This window comes from Tachypleus tridentatus, chromosome 4 (assembly GCF_004210375.1).
Source record: "Tachypleus tridentatus isolate NWPU-2018 chromosome 4, ASM421037v1, whole genome shotgun sequence".
NCBI classification, from domain to species: domain Eukaryota; kingdom Metazoa; phylum Arthropoda; class Merostomata; order Xiphosura; family Limulidae; genus Tachypleus; species Tachypleus tridentatus.
Window position 1 is genome coordinate 6,368,712 of NC_134828.1, and position 6,000 is coordinate 6,374,711.

Consider the following 6,000-nt stretch of genomic DNA (forward strand, 5'->3'; position numbering starts at 1 on the left):
CCAGTTTTTGGAATATCTTTACCTGCTTGTAACCCCCAGTTCTCAGTTTTCAAGTTTTTGTCTTTATCTTTCTACCAACCTGCATCCCTGCCTCTTTATACACATTGTCTTAGGCACTTCATCATTCACCAGAGGATTTTCTGGAGAGGTTATTTCCCTTCGTTTTATTACCTTCATCGGTACCACTTCACTTATGTCCCTTCTTATTCGGTTCTTCTGCTGTTGGGTCAGGATGTTTTCCTCTCTAATGCCCATCTTCCTACTTCTCATCTGTGTGATCTTTGTCCAGAAGTATCAGTGGTATTCCTGATTCATTAAAATCTTGGACTGAAGTAGCCCAGCATTAGTCCTTATTTTGCTCTAATAATACACCCTGTTCGAGACGAAATACGATATCCCACGTATGCTTCCCTATGGAACCCTGCCATTAGATGTTGCACTCCACGGACTTCCATCTAGTTAAATCTGCACCAGCTATACTGTGTGAGGAGGTGACGTATCATGTCAGAAGTTCATATCTTCCTGTTTCCAATAGATACATTCTCGTCAGATAGCCCCTTTCTTGTGCACTTTTATTCTTGCATTGTCTGTGAATGAGGTTATGTTTAAATGGAACTGTTACCTATGGAGATTGTGTTGTCTTCTATTGATGTAATTCTTTAATTGTATGATGACGTCATTATGTAGTTCACGTTAACGTGTGAATGTTAGATTGAGGTTAATATCGAGCTTTTAAATACACTGTAAACAAGATAGTAGGGATGGTTAATATCGGTATTTTAAATACACTGTAAACAAAATAATAGGGATGGATAATATCGATCTTTTAAATACACTGTAAACAAGATAGTAGGGATGGCTAATATCGGTCTTTTAAATACACTGTAAACAAGAGAGTAGGGATATGATCTACATTATGTAGAAATGATATAAATGCCATCTCTACTATCTTGTTTGTTTTGAATGATTGATATTAGCCATCCCTACAATTACTTTATTTTTGGAAATATTTTTGTTTAGTTATAAAAGTAGTCCACCCAGAACATTCGAGAACACTGGTGAGAGTGACTACTTTGTGAAATGTCTGGGAATGGAGCTATATTACAGACACGAGAATGAGTGTACCATTGCGTCAACTTTCAGTTAGTAAAGTGCCAGTCAAAGTGAAGTATTCAGATCAGTGTTAGTTATTGCACAAGTTTATTCGTATGTTACTTGTAGGAAGTAAACTTTAGTTAAAAGTGAGAATGGTGAACTGAGATAAAACTTGATAAATGATATAAGTTGTCTGACTTGTTTTGAATTTCGCGCAAAGCTACACGAGGATCGTCCCTGATTTATCAGTGAGAGGTTAGTTGGAAGTCAGCACCACCTATCGCCAACTCTTAGGCTACGCTTTTACCAACGAATAGTAGCATTAACGTCACCTATAACGTCCTCACGGTCGAGAGGGCGACCATGCTCTTAAGAACCAGGTCATGCAAGGCCTAAACATTAAGAAAGAAATACGCTTCTTTATAGTTATGTCGAACGGACTTTGCTTTTTTCCCAAAATAAATTGAAAGAACCAGTTAAGTGAAATAAAATATATATTTGTCATCCTCCTTCTCGGGTAAGTTTACAGACCGATAACACTAAAATCCAGGATTCGATTCCTAGCAATGGACACCGTAAGTAGTCCAATGAAGCTTTGCTCTTAAACAGTTATAATGCTGTGTGTCGACTCTTGAAATGGAGGCAGACATCAACCACTATAAGGTAGGTGTTTATTACACTTTTATTTATGTTCAACATTACATTTTAATAGTTAAATTAATAGACTACAACACTGTAAATTTAACGGTTGTGTCAAAGAGCATAATTGTTATAAAAAATTGGACATTGTTCAAGCTTTGACCAAGTTTAAAACGAAACCAAAACAAATCAATGATGGAAGTTGTAGGTTCCTATATTTCCTACAGATTTGTTGGTTGAGAGGTTACTTAACGTATTTAACTATGGATTTATCTTAATAAAACGCTGTCTCGTGAAACACAAACGTGTGTTATCAAATTGAACAAGTCTACCGAAATCGTAGTGTTTATTTCACAATTCTTATCTCCAATAACAGTGATTTCTCTTACTATTTTATATGAAAACACAACAAAAACTAAATTATAATATTCTGAGAAGACATTCACGGTAGAAGATTTACACTAAAGTACACCTGTCATACGATGATTGGACTTTAACATAAAACCAAAATAAGTGTCTATGTCTGTTAGTGAATTGAGATAAACAGATTTGGGCAATGAGTTGACAGTTTAATCGAATTTTGGCGGACGGATGATGTGTAAATTTTAAAAATAAATTTTTAATTTAAAAACTGGTCACACGAATGGTTGGAAGCAAAGGACTTTTGGAACCGCTAACGTGGAACTCGTCAATGTCATCATCCAATGTCTCGTGCAGAGCAGTGTGCTTGTCTTCAGTCAACAGATTCAAAGGCGACTGGGGGCGGCTCACAGATGTGGCGGAAGTGACATCTGCTGACGTAAATTGGTATTCGTCGAAGGCTTGACCAGTAGTGGGAGGTGTGAGGAAGCCATATTGGACCGTTGTCTTTAGTTACAGGCAAGCTAAATAAACAAAATACAGATACATCTTTAGAAAGGCGAACACACGGATATATATTACAGAAACAAAATTAAACTAGATATACGTTAAACTAGAAACACATTTAGATTTAAACCAGGTATTGTTAACGGCGAACAAAATTTATAAATCTTTCTTGAATACGTTTGTTACCTAAGAATAAGAGGCATGGTCAGTATAGATACGTTTAATATATGTGTGTATGTAAGTCACCAGTAAGTTCATTTCTGTTCATGATATACATATCACTTGATACTCTTACCCACCACAGAAGATCAGTGGTAAGTCTGATTAATATATGTGTAAAGTCACCAGTAGGTTCATTTCTGTTCATGATATACATATCACTTGATATTCTTACCCACCACAGAAGATCAGTGGTAAGTCTGATTAATATATGTAAGTCACCAGTAGGTTCATTTCTGTTCATGATATACATATCACTTGATATTCTTACCCACCACAGAAGATCAGTGGTAAGTCTGATTAATATATGTATATGTAAGACACCAGTAGGTTCATTTCTGTTCATGATATACATATCACTTGATATTCTTACCCACCACAGAAGATCAGTGGTAAGTCTGATTAATATATGTGTAAGTCACCAGTAGGTTCATTTCTGTTCATGATATACATATCACTTGATATTCTTACCCATCACAGAAGATCAGTGGTAAGTCTGATTAATATATGTGTATGTAAGACACCAGTAGGTTCATTTCTGTTCATGATATACATATCACTTGATATTCTTACCCATCACAGCAGATCAGTGGTAAGTCTGATTAATATGTGTATGTAAGTCACCAGTAGGTTCATTCCTGTTCATGATATACATATCACTTGATATTCTTACCCATCACAGAAGATCAGTGGTAAGTCTGATTAATATATGTGTATGTAAGACACCAGTAGGTTCATTCCTGTTCATGATATACATATCACTTGATATTCTTACCAATCACAGCAGATCAGTGGTAAGTCTGAAAGCTTATAATGCTAAAACTGGATTTTAATACGGTTACAACACAGGACAAAACCCCATTGTATAACTTTGTCAGCACTTAGATTAAAGCATAAGTTCAGCTGCAGTTTATGGGTTCACAATAAATGGGGCCTCTTATCCGTCTGTAAAAATAGAAAACGAACTGGCAGCTTTTACAATTTTTTATCGTACAGAACCCTCAAATTTGACGAAGTTTAAAATCTCAGAATATTATAATCCAACACCAACTTTGTGCTTAACAGCAAAGCAAACAAACAAGAACATAAGTGCATGTGTACATACATAAACATGAAATTATCTGCAGATGGTTTACAGATAGAAACTGCATCAAGAATATATATGACAAAATTTATCATCACATAGCAATGAAAGAAATAAAGAAAACTAAAATATCGAGAAACTCAAAAAAAATAAAACAAAATGGTTACAAATAGTGAATATATCAAGTTTGAGACGTTGTGAGTTAAATCGTCCAATACCTAAACCATGTTGGCACTTCCTGGTTAGCTCTTTTGTTGTTGTTTGTTTTTTGTTATTATGCTAAAAGACAGGGTTATGGCTACAAAGCTTTAGGGAGCTATGGCTGGTACACTACACACTTGTCTCTGGCTAGGTTAGAGAGCATATCTGCTTTACAGACACTTTGTCTCTATAGGTTAGAGAGCTATTGCTACAGACACTTGTCTCTATAGGTTAGAGAGCTATTGCTACAGACACTTGTCTCTATAGGTTAGAGAGCTATTGCTGACACTTGTCTCTATAGGTTAGAGAGCTATTATACAGACACTTGTCTCTATAGGTTAGAGAGCTATTGCTACAGACACTTGTCTCTATAGGTTAGAGAGCTATTACTACAGACACTTGTCTCTATAGGTAGAGAGCCATTGCCACAGACACTTGTCTCTATAGGTTAGAGAGCTATTGCTACAGACACTTGTCTCTTATAGGTTAGAGAGCCTGCTGCTGACACACCTTGTCTTACAGGTTAGAGAGCTATTGCTACAGATTACACTTGTCTCTAAGGTTAGAGCTACTTGCTACAGACACCTTGTCTCTATAGGTTTAGAGAGCTATTGCTACAGACACTTGTCTCTATAGGTTAGAGAGCTATTGCCTACAGACACTTGTCTCTATAGGTTAGAGAGCTATTGCTACAGACACTTGTCTCTATAGGTTAGAGAGCTATTGCTACAGACACTTGTCTCTATAGGTTAGAGAGCTATTGCTACAGAACACTTGTCTCTATAGGTTAGAGAGCTATTGCTACAGACACTTGTCTCTATAGGTTAGAGAGCTATTGCTACAGACACTTGTCTCTATAGGTTAGAGAGCTATTGCTACAGACACTTGTCTCTATAGGTAAGAGAACTATTGCTACAGAACACTTGTCTCTATAGGTTAGAGAGCTATTGCTACAGACACTTGTCTCTATAGGTTACAGAGCTATTACTACAGACACTTGTCTCTTAAGGTTACAGAGCTATTACCAGACACTTGTCTTTAAGGTTAGAGAGCTATTGCTACAGACACTTGTCTCTTATAGGTAAGAGAACTATTACTGCAGACACTTGTCTCTTATAGGTTAGAGAACTATTGCTACAGACACTTGTCTCTTAAGGTTACAGAGCTATTACTACAGACACTTGTCTCTATAAGTTACATATGTTAAACTTTATTGACAAATTGTATAATTTTGAATTTTCTTGTTTTATGCGTGTTACTAGCACAATAGCAGATTTCAATAAATATCGTAAATTTGAATGTTCTTGTGAAAGGCTATTAGCATAACAGCGGATTTCAGTAAATATCATAAATTTGAATGTTCTTATGAGTGGCTACTGACACAATAGCGATTTGTTTCTCATAGTAAATATTATGGTTTTAATAATCTTGCTTGGTTATACGTATTATTGGTACGATAGCGGATTTATTTGCTTTAATACATATTATAATTTTAATCTGAGAGTAACAGTTTTCATTTTGAGTTTTATTTAAAAATTTACATACATACGTGTAAAAGTCATACGTGTGAAATTGTATGACTCGAACGTGTTGAAATGAATGTTTTAAAGTAAAAGCGACACCAGCTACTCATTATTTAACTGTAATTAATCTATTGACAATTACACGTACGAAAATCACTTTAAATGTGTGGACATTATAAAAGATATCGGGTAGACATGCTGTCATTTCAATCCTTCAAGTACTATATTAAACCGACTAGAATTATGCGTAGGTTAACAAAGCCTTCGGAAACATTTAGTTGCTATAGCGTAAACGAAAACATGAAGTAACTTATCCTGGCAGCAACATGACTTTACAATACGCATTTAACAGGACAGTAAGATATGATATGT